Raw genomic sequence first — 16,859 nt, forward strand, 5'->3', positions numbered from 1 at the left:
TGCGCCACCAGAAATCCTTAGTAATGTTTATTGTCGATTTTAACCATAGAGAAATATGTGATATAGTTATAAATTGCTTACATGTAATCTTTCATAGATTACACGAATACTAACAACAAAATTTCTGTAAAATCTTTCTACATTGACTGACGACTTTATTAGTCACGACATCTTTAGTAACTGAGCGGAGGCCTTTTTTGATCTTTCTCTTTTCCTTTAATGACTACTTCATTCTCAAAAAACTTATTGACACAGATTCACAAATACTAATGACCACAATATTGTAGCTAAAGCACCAGAAAATCTGACAAAATCAGAGACGATAAACACACCAGCAGCAACGAAAAACAGCCTGTGTGTGTAGGGGTAGAGAGGACACCCCGTGATTCTAACTGTCACTGTAGTTGAGTAACAGTGACAGCTCTGAGGAGTGAATTAGGAGGTTCAAAAAGCAAATTAGCACACAGTTTCAGCTTTGTAGATAAATTGCTACTTACAAACTAGGTTTACGAGAAATGTTTTCATCGTCGTAACTAACTACAGGGATATTTTTACAAAACATAATAAAGTTCCAATGAAACATTGAATAAAATTTTTATAGACAGTCATTTCGTTGTCACCCATTCTGACAGTGTCACTCCCACGCCCTCCCAGTGACGCCACTGCCACACAGGCACCCCCCTCTGGCCCCCCACCTTGTCCTCCGCAGGTCCTGCCCCTACAGGCCCCATTCCCACTGGCTCCACAGACCCCACCTGCCACAGGGCCACTCTCTCTGTAGGCCCTGACCCACTGACTCCACTCACCCCACTGGTCCCGCCCAGTGGGCCTGGATCCACAGGCACCGCCTGCAACCCTTGCCAACCGTGTGGTCCCATCCCTCCACCTGCTCAAGCCCAAAGGCCCAGCCCCTTCACTAGCCGGCCCGAGGCCCTACCTCAGCCCCTTCTTCCAGTCGTTCTTCCGTCCCTGCCCCCCACTGGCCACACCCCTACACTGGTCCTGCCCACAACAGGCTCCGCCCCCACCAGCCCTACCTTCCACCAGTTGTGCCTCCACCCCATCTCCCCCACCATCACCCCCAGCCCCGCACCACAGGCAGGTGTGACCTTGTTCCAAGGCCCCCTGCTAGCTTGCTAGGGGTCATCGCCAGCACTGCTCCTTGGCCCAGGACTCCTGCTTACCCCGAGCTTTAGACCACTCTTCCCTCAGCTTTCGACAAGAATCTTTCCAGCCAGTGCCCTTGGCCCACCTGTCCTAACTCCCTCAGCATTCCACCATAAGCGAAGCCACTGGTGGCTGGAAGGTCTGTGTCACCGGGAAGGAGGGGGTCTCTGGGGAAATCAGGCATGCTCCCTCCACCCCAGACACCAGGTCCTCAATGCCCCATCCCCGGAGGACCCACAGATAAGGGGCCCCAGGACCAGGAAACTGCCTCTAGAAAATGTGTTTTTATTCTTAAAACTAAAACGATAAAGAAAGCCATGAATGAAGGTGCCCAGAGTGACACAGTAACATTTAACATGAATCAAGGGTCATTGATGGTACCATTCCCCGCTCTCTAGAAGCTTCTCAGCCTTCTCACCCCGGTTTCTGTAATGCCAGGAAATGTCAGTGGATTTGGGCCTTCCACCAAACATGCAGGGCTTTCCCAGTCTGGGTCTTGAAGAGTGTCCATCACACCTAGAAAAAATCCAGGCTCCCCACAGGCCAGAAGCAGACCCTGCTGACTGCCTGACCCCAGTCCTCCAGCTGTGCTGCAGCCCTGCTGGCCTTCTCGGTCTCCTGGCCTTCTCACCTCTTCTCATCCTACATACTCAGCAGCTCACTGGCCCCTGGGCCTTTGCACCTGCACATCCTTCCGCCTGGCATGTGACTGCCCAAGGTACAAATGGCTGGTTCCCTTGGACCTGGTTTCAAGGATGCAAAAAGTGACCAAGCCCTTGAACGTACATTCATGATCATGCAGAGAGAGATAAAGGGGAGGTACAAATACCAGATCACGTGAGCATTAAAATTTGCTGGTACACACACGACGGCACAAAAACCAACACCTGATTCACTCTTTTTATTCAACCTAAGAATTTGTGCATAGTAGTGTTTATATTGTATTCAATATAATACAATTTTATTTTCATAGCTTCCCTTTTTCTTGCAATTTGTTTCCCATTCAAACCCGTGGTCTCCACACATGCTGACATTCTGCTCCCACCCCATTAAGTGGCCTTGGCCCAGGGTTCTGTTTCCTTGGCTGTCAGGGTTCTTGGCTGCTCTCATTATAGACTATTCACCAGGGCCTGGCTCTCCTGATAAGCTAGAGATGATGGCCTAGGCCTTGGGGTGGGGAGAGGAAACCCCAAAGGGGCTGAGCAGCCCCACATGGGGCCTGCCCAGCTCCCAAGACTTTCCAGAGCCATAGCTATGCTGCCCTCCATGTCTTATAGTGACCAGGTGGGTCAGGACCTGACTGGGCCACTCATGGCACTTGGTTGTCCCGGACCCAATGATTGGTCCAAGGGGTGGTGGGCATGTGACCCAGGCAGGGCCAATGAGAATTCTTCCCTAGTACTTTTCACACAATAGCTGAAAAGAGAAGAGCCTCACTCTCTGGCCACGCTGCTGAACACAAGTAAGCCTGGGAGATGCTGGAGGCCCCCTGAACTGTGGAGATCCCTGTCTTCAGGGGAAGAGAATCTGGCAACTATTCATCCATCCATCTATTCACCCATCCAACATCTATTCATCTACCCATCCATCATCTACCATCTATCCACCCATCCATCTTCCACCCATCCTTCCTTCCATTCATCCACTCATCCTTTTATCCACCTACCCACCAGTCCATCTATCCATACCTACCCACCACACCCATCAATCCATACCACCCATCCATCATCCATCCACCCTTCCTTCTATGCATCTATCTATCCATCCAACAGATGCCACCTGAGCACCCCTCTCTGCAGGGTGCTCGTCTAGACTGGGGCCAGGAGGAACACGACAGACCGAGACCCCTGCCCTGTGGGCTGGTACCCCAGCAGATGCCAGGAGAGCAGGGCTTTGAACTGGTTCATTCTGGTTCGAACCCCTGCTGAGAAATTGCATTTCTAACAAGGTCCCAGGAAGTTATACATAAGAATCGCCAGGGGATCTTGTTAAAGTGTAGATTCTGATTCAGTATATCTGGGGTGGAAATGCAAATTATCAGCAGAGAACTTGTTAGAGATGCAAATTCTCTCAGGAAGGGTTCCAACCAGAACAAATCGGTTTGTAGCTATGCAGGTGACACCCTCCTGCCATCCCTGCCCACCCACCAGCATCACCACAGGTCCTGGCATCTTGTGCCTCCCCTGGTCCTGGGAACCAAAACGTCCCCTCCACCAGCTTGGCCTTCTCACCCAGGTTTCTGTCACACCCCTGACAGAAAGTCACCCGTGGGTGATCCCAAGACTGGGGCTGGGGGAAGGGAGGCAACCCTTTTCGCCTCTTTCTTGTTCTACTGACTGGAAGAATAAGGGAAAAGGATGCCAGGAGACAGCTCTCCCGGCCCTTCCCCACAGGGCAGGGCCCCAGGGAGAACGCCCTCCCAGGCCTCGAGGCCGTCGGCTTGCAGAACAGAACCTAGGCCTTGCCCCTTTGCTCTCAAACGCAGCCCCCAGAATTCTGACCAGCCCCTAGCCGACCCCAGGCTGACACCCCTCATCCCAAGGAAGGAGGGGGAGAGCAAAGAACAGTACCTCGTTCCCAGTGGGCACAGCCCACCCACCAGTGCCTTCCTGCCACTTCCACTGCAAGAGGGGTACCCTTCTTCGGGAGGGGGCCAAGGCCGCTCTGCACGGCCCCCCTCAGGGAGCTGACCCTGTCACTAGAGCCCACCGGCTGCCTCGGGCCCCCAAACCTGCCAGGTCCCCTCAGAACCATGGGATGGGGGGGCGAGGAGGCCAGCAGAGGGAGGCCCATCCCGGTAGCAAGGTCTCTCTCCAGCTGGAGCTAAGCCTACGTGGTCACAACGGCCCGGCAGGCAGCAGGAGCCCTTCCTGGGGCCAGAGAGCCGCCATCTGGCTGACTAATGGGCCAAGTGTGAATTTAGGGCACTGCATGGACAAAGATGCCTCCAGGAGGTGAGATCTTGGCCCCAAAAGGAGGGTGGGGGGGGTCTGTACCCAGGCCTTTCCAGAGAAAAACGCAGAAATTATTCTCTGCCCTGTACAAAAAAGCTCCCCAGCTATAAACAGACCCCCATCCAAACACCCACGCCAACTGCCCAGGTAAGCCAGGGGCCCACACTGCTGTGGATTACATCACTGTGGTTCGCTGAGGCTGGAGAGAGCATGTTCAGAGATGAAGGAAGGTCCAGGAGGGGTTAACAGTGCCCGTGAGCCACCGTCAGGAAGACAGAGCCCTGCTCCACCCCACACGCTCTTGTGGACACAGCGTCATCGCTGCTGCACAGACGGCAGAGGGGACAGGGCCTCAGAGAGGGCTGTACGCACATCCCCTCTGCTCCCTGTGAGCCCCTCCCTGCGACCTAGACAGGCTGTCACACTGCTGCCGTGTGTGTGCACGTGTGTGTGCATGTGAATGCGTGTGCACGTGTGTGTGTGTACACACGTGTGGCTATGTGGGTGACTGTGTATGTGTGTGCACGTGTGTGTGTGCTTGTGTGTGGAGCTGAGTGCACGTGTGTGTGCATTGTGTGCACTCATGAGTGTGCAACGGCATGCACTTGTTAATGTGTAAGTTAGCATGTGTGTTATACACGTGCAACTACAAGTGTGTGTGCACATATATAAATGTGTGTGTCTGTGTATGTGTGTGCATGTAAGTCCACGTGTGCACAGTCCTGGGGAGGGATCTGTGCCCACTCACCACCTGTCCCCACCGCCCTGAAGCCAAGCCCTGGCGCCTCTGCCTTCACGTTCCCTTCAGTTATGACTAATGGGGGCCGCTTTCTGTCCTGGAGCCTCCTCATCGTTTTAGGGTAGAAGCTGGGGAAAGAGGAGAGGTCAGCTTGAACCAAAGGACCAGGAACTGTCTCTAATCCCCACAGCTATGGCTCACTTTAGTGCTTTCAAGATCAAGTAAGCAACTCAGTGTGTGGAGAGGGAAACAAAAGGGAGTGGTGGGGTCTGTGGAAAACCGGAAAGGGCAAGTCAGCCCCAGGCAGAAGCATGAAAAAGAAAACAACAGTGCCCAGTACAAGCAGCACCCGTCTGGGGCCAGGTTCAGTCCTATGGCCACCTAGGCACCACCCCCACTGAGCAGGCATCACATGTACGTTTCTAAAGAAAGGAAGATCTTGGACCTAGGGGTATGGCAGGGATACCATGGGAGGGACAAAGAATGTCCTGAGCCCAGGGAAACGTAGCAAGAACAGAATCATGAAGACATCAGCTCAAACTTCTCCAACATCTTTTTTTTAGGGAATGTAGATACTTCAGGCTGGGCTGCACCCCATCCTATCTTACTTCTACGAGGGAAGCTATGGTCATGGTCACTGTTAACTGCCACAGAGTCAGCCCCAACTCGTGGCGATCCCACGCACAACACGATGAAGTGCTGCCCAGTCCCATGTCATCCCGTGACCAGCTGTAACCCTATGTTGATCCATGGAGGTTTTACTGACTGATTTCAGAAGTAGGTCACCAGGCCTTTCTTCCTCGTCCCTCTTAGTCTAGAGGCTCTGCTGACACCTGTTCGGCATCATAGCAACACGCAAGCCTCCAGGTGGTAGCTGCACATGAGGTGCACTGGCGGGGAATCAAACCCGGGTCTCCCACACGGAAGGTGAGAATTCTGCCCTTGAACCACCAAGGCCTCGGCCTACAAACGTGTCGGCTGTTAAGAAAGAGAGCTGCCATTACACACACATGTATCTACCAGGCAGAAAAAACTGGAGAACCAGAAAATAAAAAAACTAACAGTGATCTCTATTTTATACACAAAAAGCCAACACTATTTCAGTAATTTAGTGATACCCCGAAACACTTTCTGGCCCCTCCAGGACAGCCATCAGATGACAGGAGCACATTTCCTCCATGTCTCTGGTGGCATCACCGCAGTGTGAGGTCAGGAGAACACCTAAGACTTGAGACTGCAGGTGTAGGCTGAGACCAGGCAGGGGTCCCAGGAAATGAATGAACACAACTTTCAAAATTAAGTTTGTCCTAATTAACAGAATCCGAGGGAAAAATGTGTCGCTACATTTCCATTTCTAAGTATGCCGAGTATAAAGCAAACAACTATAATCTCAACCTGCTCATCACTTTGATCTAAATGGGTCTGGTGCAGCGCGAGGTATCGTCCGCAAACCAGGCTCCCACACTGGGCCAGAGGATGGAAGAAGGACGTGTTTGGGAACATAACAAAATGTCTTTCTTCCTTTGATTTGAATCAGCTAGCCTTAGTCAATGACATTTTAAAGTTTTATCTTAAATGTTTAAAGTCCCTGAGTAACATTTCTACAACAAAGAGAATCAACTGAGATAAGCAGGAAGAAGTATGTACCCCGTTAAAAAAAAAAAAAAGTCGGACATAAAAATTGTGAAAGGAATAGATTCAACCCCAATAGAAACATGTTTTTAAATGACATATTTATTCAAAAATAAACTCATAGCTGTGAAAGTTTTCATCACAAAAGAAAAAAATCATTGTAATTATTAAAAGAAGACAAAAACCTAACCCACGAATAAAGCATTTAGCTTAGGAGGTTAGACTTCTAATGAAAAAGCCTCCTTAAAGAAGGCAGGAAGAAACATGTAGGAACAAAGCAGTATTGGTAAGTTCAAAACTAAGTTCAAAAGTGCAAAAGAAAACTAACTCAGGAGATGGTTGTGTAAAGTTAATTATTCATTCATTTAAACACCTGCCCTGGCCCTGAGCTGTGCTGCACAGGCCCCAGAATGAGGATGCGGGTGTGGAATACAGATGTGGATGCAGGGTACAGATGTGCACACGGGATGCAGGATACAAACAGAGGTGCAGGATGCAGGATGCAGATGTAGGATGTAAGTGAGATACAGGATGTAGTAAGCAGATGCAGGACACGGTACAAATGGGGTACAGGATGCAGGTGCAGGACACAGGGTACAAATGGGGTACAGGATACAGATACAGGACACAGGGTACAAATGGGGTACAGGATACAGATGCAGGACACAGGGTACAAATGGGGTACAGGATACAGGATACAGATGCAGGACACAGGGTACAAATGGGGTACAGGATACAGGATACAGATGCAGGACACAGGGTACAAATGGGGTACAGGATACAGGATGCAGATACAGGACACAGGGTACAAATGGGGTACAAGATACAGGATACAGATGCAGGACACAGGGTACAAATGGGGTACAGGATACAGGATACAGATGCAGGACACAGGGTACAAATGGGGTACAGGATACAGGATACAGATGCAGGACACAGGGTACAAATGGGGTACAGGATACAGGATGCAGATGCAGGACACAGGGTACAAATGGGGTACAGGATACAGGATACAGATGCAGGACACAGGGTACAAATGGGGTACAGGATACAGGATACAGATGCAGGACACAGGGTACAAATGGGGTACAGGATACAGGATACAGATGCAGGACACAGGGTACAAATGGGGTACAGGATACAGGATACAGATGCAGGACACAGGGTACAAATGGGGTACAGGACACAGGATACAGATGCAGGACACAGGGTACAAATGGGGTACAGGATACAGATGCAGGACACAGGGTACAAATGGGGTACAGGATACAGGATACAGATGCAGGACACAGGGTACAATTGGGGTACAGGATACAGGATGCAGATACAGGACACAGGGTACAAATGGGGTACAGGATACAGATGCAGGACACAGGGTACAAATGGGGTACAGGATACAGGATACAGATGCAGGACACAGGGTACAAATGGGGTACAGGATACAGATGCAGGACACAGGGTACAAATGGGGTACAGGATACAGGATACAGATGCAGGACACAGGGTACAATTGGGGTACAGGATACAGGATACAGATGCAGGACACAGGGTACAAATGGGGTACAGGATACAGGATACAGATGCAGGACACAGGGTACAAATGGGGTACAGGATACAGGATGCAGATACAGGACACAGGGTACAAATGGGGTACAGGATACAGATGCAGGACACAGGGTACAAATGGGGTACAGGATACAGGATACAGATGCAGGACACAGGGTACAAATGGGGTACAGGATACAGGATACAGATGCAGGACACAGGGTACAAATGGGGTACAGGATACAGGATACAGATGCAGGACACAGGGTACAAATGGGGTACAGGATACAGGATACAGATACAGGACACAGGGTACAAATGGGGTACAGGATACAGATGCAGGACACAGGGTACAAATGGGGTACAGGATACAGGATACAGATGCAGGACACAGGGTACAAATGGGGTACAGGATACAGGATACAGATGCAGGACACAGGGTACAAATGGGGTACAGGATACAGGATACAGATGCAGGACACAGGGTACAAATGGGGTACAGGATACAGGATACAGATGCAGGACACAGGGTACAAATGGGGTACAGGACACAGGATACAGATGCAGGACACAGGGTACAAATGGGGTAGAGGATACAGGATACAGATGCAGGACACAGGGTACAAATGGGGTACAGGACACAGGATGCAGATGCAGGACACAGGGTACAAATGGGGTACAGGATACAGGGTGCAGATACAGGACACAGGGTACAAATGGGGTACAGGATACAGGATACAGATGCAGGACACAGGGTACAAATGGGGTACAGGATACAGGATGCAGATACAGGACACAGGGTACAAATGGGGTACAGGATACAGGATACAGACGCAGGACACAGGGTACAAATGGGGTACAGGATACAGGGTGCAGATACAGGACACAGGGTACAAATGGGGTACAGGATACAGGATACAGATGCAGGACACAGGGCACAAATGGGGTACAGGATACAGGGTGCAGATACAGGACACAGGGTACAAATGGGGTACAGGATACAGGATACAGATGCAGGACACAGGGTACAAATGGGGTACAGGATACAGGATACAGATGCAGGACACAGGGTACAAATGGGGTACAGGATGCAGGATGTGGATATGGGATGTAAGTATGAACATGGAATGCAGGGTGCCGATGGGGTATGCCAATGCTGACACAGGATGCAGACGCAGGATGCAGACGCAGGTGCAGGTACGGGCAGCAGGATGAGGATGTGGGATGCAGGATACAGGATGCAGACGCAGGATGCAGGAGTGGATGCAGACTCAGGCCCTGCCCTTGGGTGCGTGTCTGAGCCAGGCAGGTGCAGGGCACACACAGGTGTCACCAAGTCGAGGCTCTGGCCCTGACCGACGTGCAGGGTGTTGGGACTGTCTTCCCGAGGCGGTGGCTGAGTGTGGAAGATAGTTCAGATCCTGAAGCGGTGGGAAGGTGGGTTTCGGGAGGAGAGATGGCGCATGCTGGGGAAGGGGGTCTCAGCATCAAAGCAAATCGTGAGCCTGGCCCTCGGGGCTCCAGGAGCTCCTTCTGAAAGGCTGAGGGCAAGGAAGCTGGGCGGCCCCAGAGGCCAAGGAGGGGCTCTACCCCAGACACGGTGTGCCCTGCAGGGTGCTCAGAGGGGGAGGGGCACGCACAGTAACATTTCAGAGGAGAAGCCAAGCTGGCTCCCCTGGGGCACCCATTAGCACCCTGCTCTGTTCAGGAGACATGCTGGCAACACGTGCTGCGTGTGAGCACATGCATGCATCTTCACCTCTCCACAGGGGAAGGAGAACCACAGTTTCACCAGCCGGGCTCACTGGCAAAGGTCTCCCCAGGTCTGCGTGCCTGATGTGAGGCCCCAGGACCCCCAGCATTGCCACGGTGCCTGAGCCAAGGCCAAGACACTGGGCGGCCACCAAAACTCCCCGTAGGCCTGCAGAAGGTTCCAGCAGAGAGCAGACCCCGAGGCCCCAGGTCAGCTCTGTGCCCCCTCCCTGCCCCCAATAACTAATACCAACGAGATCCTTCCAAACACTCACACTGCAAACGTGAGGAGGTCAGGGCCAAGACACAAACAGGAGCCTGTGTGAAGAAAACTTTATGCCAACTTTATGCTTAGAAATTTGAAAATGCTGGAGGCACTGGAGTTTCTAAAGGTGTGTGTGTCTGTATCTGTGTAATATCTATATGTGTGTCTGTGTTGTTTGTATCGGTGTCTCTGGGTGTGTGCGTGTGTGTGTGTGTGAAAGCTGGAAAATGAATAAAAGGAATAAAGAAGAACTGATGTCTTCGAATTATGGTGCTGGTGAAGAATAATGAATATACCACGGACTGCCAGAAGAACGAACAAATCTGTCTCAGAAAGTACAGCCAGAATGCTTCTTAGAAGAATGGCGAGACTTGGTCTCATGTACTTTGGACACGTTGTCAGGAGCGGCCAGTCGCTGGAGAAGGACATCATGCTTGGTAAAGTAGAGGGTCAGTGAGAAAGAGGAAGATCCTCAAAGAGATAGATTGACACAGTGGCTGCGAAAACGGGCTCGAGCATAACAATGATTGTGAGGATGGTACAGGACTGGGCAGTGTTTCGTTCTACTGTACATACGGTTGTTGTGAGTCAGAACCAACTCGACGGCACCTAATGACATTCGTACGTGTATCTGTGTGTGTTGTATGTATCTCTGTGTGTCTTTGTACAGCTGTATGTGTCTGTGTGTGCGTCTGTGTGCAATGTAAGGGGACTTCAAAAGAAGTGAAACCCTGAAGAGATCAATGTCATGGAATAAACTGAAAGAAGTATTATGAAATTCTCTTTCTTTTAGTAAAAAGTTTAAACAAATAGACTGGAAGTTCTGTAAAACCTGGTAGAGAGTAGGCAGTTCTCACTGGCTGTAAACCCTGCAGAGCAGGCACAGAGATGAAGCTTCCCGCAGTCACTGCACAAAGCTGGAGTAGCCCGAATACTAAACTCTGAGGCCAAAAACTGCTCACGTAGAGAAAAGTCAGCATTGCAGCTCCACCTGCGGGGTCTCCAGAGTCTGAGAAGCAGCAGGTGCCAGGTGAGTTGCAGCTGGCCCAGGATCTGAGGACATGGGGCCGTTCCCACCAGTTACAAGAGTGCAGCCATGGGGCCCGAGCAGAGCGGTGTGTCCGAGCACTGTCACCATGAGGGGCACAGTGCCCCTAGCCCTGCACAGGGCACCCCTCATGCCTCACAGGTATGCACTCTTTGCGAGACAAGGAGACTGAAGCTCAAGAAGGGACTGAATGGCTAAGGTGGCACTGTGGCCAGGACAAAGCCAGAACCCAGCCAGGCTCGGCCTCTAAGGGCCCTCAGGCATGTACATGGGGAAAAGGAGGCATGAGCATGGCCTGGCCGATCTCTTTCCTACCTCTGGGGTACACTGCAGCTGGGGGGCCTTAAAAGGGTGCCTGTTGCTTCATGGCCATGGCCGTGCTATAGCAGGGCAAAGGGGAACGGGCGGGGGCAAGATGGCAGGACAGGCAGGAGGGGTTCCTGGCCGGGTCCCCGCCAAGGGAAAGCTAGGGCGATGGCTGAAGGCCAGGTGGCGGGTAGGGAGGCCCAGCTCTCCACCCACTCTCTTTCCCTGCAGCTGTTCCCAGGAGGTGAGCTGGGCAGGGAACACCAGTCCCAAGTGTCGCCTGCTACCCCGCCCCAACACTCAGCAGAAGAGATCCTGCTGTATTTGCCTCTGGAGAGACCCCCAGGAGACTGCGGCGCCCATAGGCTCGGCCTGACAGGCTGGAAGTCCCAAGGTGCAGGCTGGGTATCTGAAGTGCTGTCCTCGGGCTCAGAGCTTCTCCTGGGTCAGCTTTCAATAAAGGTTTGGACGTCCTGTGCCAATGCCAGGGAGCCACAGCAAAGTGTCCAGTGGTACACCTCACACTTGGCTGCTCCCTCTACCTTAACCCCGTAAAGCCAGGTGGCCCTCTGGCCCTAAGCACACGAGAAGCTGCCAGGCCACGCCGATGGTCAAGGAAACGCATGTACTGCAGGGACAACAGGCCACCAGGGCCAGGACTCCTCACTGCCTCTGAACCGAGCGACCTGCTGTGCCCACCGAGGTCTGGTGTCCCTGGGCAGCCAGGACCCCTGTCCTCAAGGAGGGCCCGGGATACCTGGGCACTGCCAAGCCGAGGCCTCGCTGACCCTGAGGCCTCTGCCTACCCATGCCAGGGCCACTCGACCCTGAGACACAGACAGCCGCAGGCCAGACGCTGTGCGCTACGATTTAGGCTCGATTAGCACCACTTACTTGCTCACTTGCCTGATTACTGTCCTCTTCCCAAGGAGGTGCCCAAGGAGGAGGCACAGCCTATGCAGGTGCAGGAGAGGCTTAGCCTTGGCAGGCGCTAATCACATGCTGCCCGCCTGGGAGAAGGCTCCAGGTGGCCCGCGAGTCCATACGTGTGTGTATACAGAAGTATAAAAACCAAAACCAAACCTGCTCCCATCGAGGTGATTCCGACTCACAGTGATCCTATAAGTCAGGGTAGAACTGCCCCATAGTTTCCAAGGAGCACCTGGTGGATTCGAACTGCTGACCTTTTGGTTAGCAGCTGTAGCACTTAACCACTACACCATCAGGGTTTCCATATATACGTATAAAAACCAAACCCAGTGCCATCGAGTCGATTCTGACTCATAGCGACCCTATAGGACAGAGTAGAACTGCCCCATAGAGTTTCCAAGGAGCGCCTGGCGGATCTGAACTGCCAACCCTTTGGTTAGCAGCCGTAGCACTTAACCACTACGCCACCAGGGTACATGCAAATGCATGAAAGCGTGTTTGCACATGTACTCATATACATAACAAAGCACATGGGGACACATTTAGGGACACTTCTTAGACTTAACCAAACACCACGCAGCATTGGTTTTATGGGTTTGAAGGCTTAAGACCTATCTTAGGCTGGGTTCTCTAGAGAAACAAAACCAGTGAACTATATATATATACACACACACACATACATATATACATAGAGAGAGAAAGATTTATCTCAAGGAAATGGCTCAGCACAGTTGTAGAGGCTGGCAAGTCCCAACTCCACAGGTTAGGCATCAGGCTGGAGGTGTCTCCTGACTCACACAGCTGTAGGGGCTGATGAACCCAAGGTCGGCAGGTCAGACGGCAGGCTGCTGGCTCATAGGCTGCGGAAGCTGATGAACCCAAGATTGGCAGGTAAGATGGCAGGCTGCTGGCTCACAGGCTGTGGAGGCCAATGAATCCCATGATGGGCAGGCATATGGCAGGCTGCTGGCTCAAGTCCCAAGAACCAGAGGTCAGACAATAACGAGCCAGACGCAGGATCCACAGCAAGAGAGCTTTGCCGAAATGACAATATATAGGCCACATCCCTGAAGAAACTCCCCTTACAACTGATGGGCTGAACATATCAGGTCACATCAAGAACGGTGATTTTTGCTGTTGTTGTTGTTGTTAGGTGCCATCAAGTTGGTTCTGACTCATAGCGATCCTATATACCACAGAACCAAATACTGCCCAGTTCTGCGCCATCCTTACAAGGGTTGTTATGCTTCAGCCCACTGTCGTAGTCACTGTGTCAATCCATCTCGCTGAGGGTCTTCCTCTTTTCCGCTGATGATCTACTTTACCAAGCATGATGTCCTTCTCCAGGGACTCAGCCCTCCTGACAACATGTCCAAAGTACGTAACATGCAGTCTCGCCATCCTTGCTTCTAAGGAGCATTCTGGTTGTACCTCTTCCAAGACAGATCTGTTCATTCTTTTGGCAGTCCGTGGTATATTCGATATTCTTCATCAACAGCACAATTCAAAGGCATCAATTCTTCTTCAGTCTTCCTTATTCATTGTCCAGCTTTCACATGCATATGATGCAATTGAAAATACCATGGCTTGGGTCAGGCGCACCTTAGTCTTCAAGGTGACATCTTTGCTCTTCAACACTTTGAAGAGGTCCTTTGCAGCAGATTTGCCCAATGCAATGTGTCTTTTGATTTCTTGACTGCTGCTTCCATGGGTGTTGATGGTGGATCCAAGTAAAATGAAATCCTTGACAACTTCAATCTTTTCTCCATTTATCATAATGTGGTTTATTGGTCCAGTTGTTAGGATTTTTGTCTTCTTTATGTTGAACTGTAATTCATACTGATAGCTGTAGTCTTTGATCTTCATTAGTAAGTGCTTCAAGTTCTCTTCACTTTCAGCAAGCAAGGTTGTGTCATCTGTATAACACAGGTTGTTAATGAGTCTTCCTCCAATCCTGATGCCCCATTCCTCTTCATATAGTCCAGCTTCTTGGATTCTTTGCTCAGCATACAGATTGAATAGGTATGGTGAAAGGAAACAACCCTGACGCACCACTTTTCTGATTTTAAACCACTCAGTATCCCCTTTTTCTATCCGAACAACTGCCTCTTGATCTATGTACAGGTTCTTCACGAGCACAGTTAAGTGTTCTGGAATTCCTTTTCTTTGCAGTGTTATCCATAGTTTGTTATGGTCCACACAGTCGAATGCCTTTGCATAGTCAATAAAACACAGGTATGCATCCTTCTGGCATTCTCTGCTTTCAGCCAGGATTCATCTAACATCAGCAATGATATCCTTGGTTCCACATCCTCTTCTGAATCCAGCCTGAATTTCTGGCAGTCCCCTGTCAATATACTGCTATAGCCTCTTTTGAATCATCTTCAGAAAAATTTGGCTTGTGGGTGATATTCATGATATTGTTCGATAATTTCCAAATTCAGTTGGGTCACCTTTCTTGGAAACAGGCATAAATATGGATCTCTTTCAGTCAGTTGGCCAGGTAACTGTGTTCCAAATTTCGTGGCATAGACAAGTGAGCACTTCCAGCACTGCATCCATTTGTTGAAACATCTCAATTTATATTCCGTCAGTTCCTGAAGTCTTGTTTTTCACCAATGCCTTCAGAGCAGCTTGGACTTCTTCCTTCAGTACCATTGGTTCCTGATCATATGCTACCTCTTGAAATGGTTGAATGTCAACTAATTCTTTTTGGTATAGTGACTCTGTGTATTCCTTCCATCTTCTTTTGATGTTTCCTGCATCGTTTAATGTTATCCCCATAGAAGCCTTCAATATTGCAACTCGAGGCATGAATTTTTTCCTCAGCTCTTTCAGCTTGAAAATGCTAAGCGTGTTCTTCTCTTCTGGTTTTCTATCTCCAGCTCTTTGCACATGTCATTATAATACTTTACTTTGTCTTCTCCAGCCATCCTTTGAAATCTTCTGTTCGGTTCTTTTACTTCATCATTTCTTTCTTTTGCTTTAGCTGCTTGATGTTCGAGAGCAAGTTTCAGAGTCTCCTCTGACATCCATCTTGGTCTTTTCTTCCTTTCCTGTCTTTTCAATGATCTCTTGCTTTCTTCATGATGTCCTTGATGTCATTCCACAACTCATCTGGAATAATCGGAACCTGGAATGTACGAAGTATGAATCTAGGAAAATTAGAAATCGTCAAAAATGAAATGGAAAGCATAAACATCGACATCCTAGGCATCAGTGAACTGAAATGGACTGGTATTGGCCATTCTGAATTGGACAACCATATAGTCTACTATGCCGGGAATGACAACTTGAAGAGGAATGATGTTGCATTCATTGTCAAAAAGAACATTTCAAGATCTATCCTGAAGTACAACGCTGTCAATGATATGATGATATTCATACATCTATAAGAAAGATCACTCAGTATAACTATTATTCAAATTCACACACCAACCACTAAGGCTAAAGACGAAGAAATTGAAGATTTTTATCAGCTTCAGCAGTTTGAAATTGATCAAACATGCAATCAGTATGCATTGATAATTACTGGTGATTGGAACGCGAAAGTTGGAAACAAAGAAGAAGGATCGGTTGTTGGAAAATACGGCCTTGGTGACAGAAACAATGCCTGAGATTGAATGATAGAATTTTGCAAGACCAACAACTTCTTCATTGCAAATATCTTTTTTTACCAACATAAACAGCAACTATACACATGGATCTCACCAGATGGAATACGCAGAAATCAAATTGACTGCATCTGTGAAAAGAGACGGTGGAAAAGATCGATATCGTCAGTCAGAACAAAGCCAGGGGCCAACTGTGAAACAGACCATCAATTTCTCATATGCAAGTTCAAGTTGAAATTATGATGCAGGATGACTACATCATTACATAACTGCCAAACCACTGAAAATCACAGCCCAGCCCAGTTGACACACAACCTTAGCCATCACAGGACCATAGTCTTGTGGGACAACTTAGCCAACTGGCATTATATAGTTCATAAAGTTTATGTTCTACATCCTTGTTTGGTGAGTAACATCTGGCATCTTAAAAGCTTGTGAGCAGTCTTCTAAGATACAATATGGTCTCTACTTGTCCAGAGCAAAAGAGAAAGAAGGAAACAAAAGACTCAAAGAAGAAACTAGTCTATAGGACTAATAGTCTACATAAACCATGGCCTCATTTACCCTGAGAACAGAAGAACTAGATGGTGCCCGGCTACGACTATTTTGATCAGGGCCACGATAGATGAATCCTAATAGAATGGGAGAAAAATGTGGAACAGAACCTTAAATTCTTAAAAAATTTGGTTGAGACTGGAGGAGTTCCTGAGACTATTGTCCAGAGATACTCTTTAAACCTTGAACTGAAACTAGCCCAAGATCACCTTTCAGCTAAATAAGAGATTGGCCAAGGTAAACATCAATAGGATGTACACAGCAAAAAAACAAAACAGTACCACCTGTAAGTACTGTGCTCCTTTAAAAAATCATTTACATGAGACTGAATGGCCTACAATTACTTTAAAAC

At 49.4% G+C, this 16,859-nt stretch overlaps 1 protein-coding gene across 1 annotated transcript in view; it reads right to left on the reverse strand.

The window, feature by feature from the left end:
• ZFYVE28 (zinc finger FYVE-type containing 28) overlaps nucleotides 1-16,859 on the reverse strand; it is a 127,577-nt gene that overhangs the window by 78,465 nt on the left and 32,253 nt on the right. The gene's annotated exons all lie outside the window — the stretch shown is intronic.

This window comes from Loxodonta africana, chromosome 5 (genome assembly GCF_030014295.1).
Source record: "Loxodonta africana isolate mLoxAfr1 chromosome 5, mLoxAfr1.hap2, whole genome shotgun sequence".
In the NCBI taxonomy this organism is placed as follows: Eukaryota; Metazoa; Chordata; class Mammalia; order Proboscidea; family Elephantidae; genus Loxodonta; species Loxodonta africana.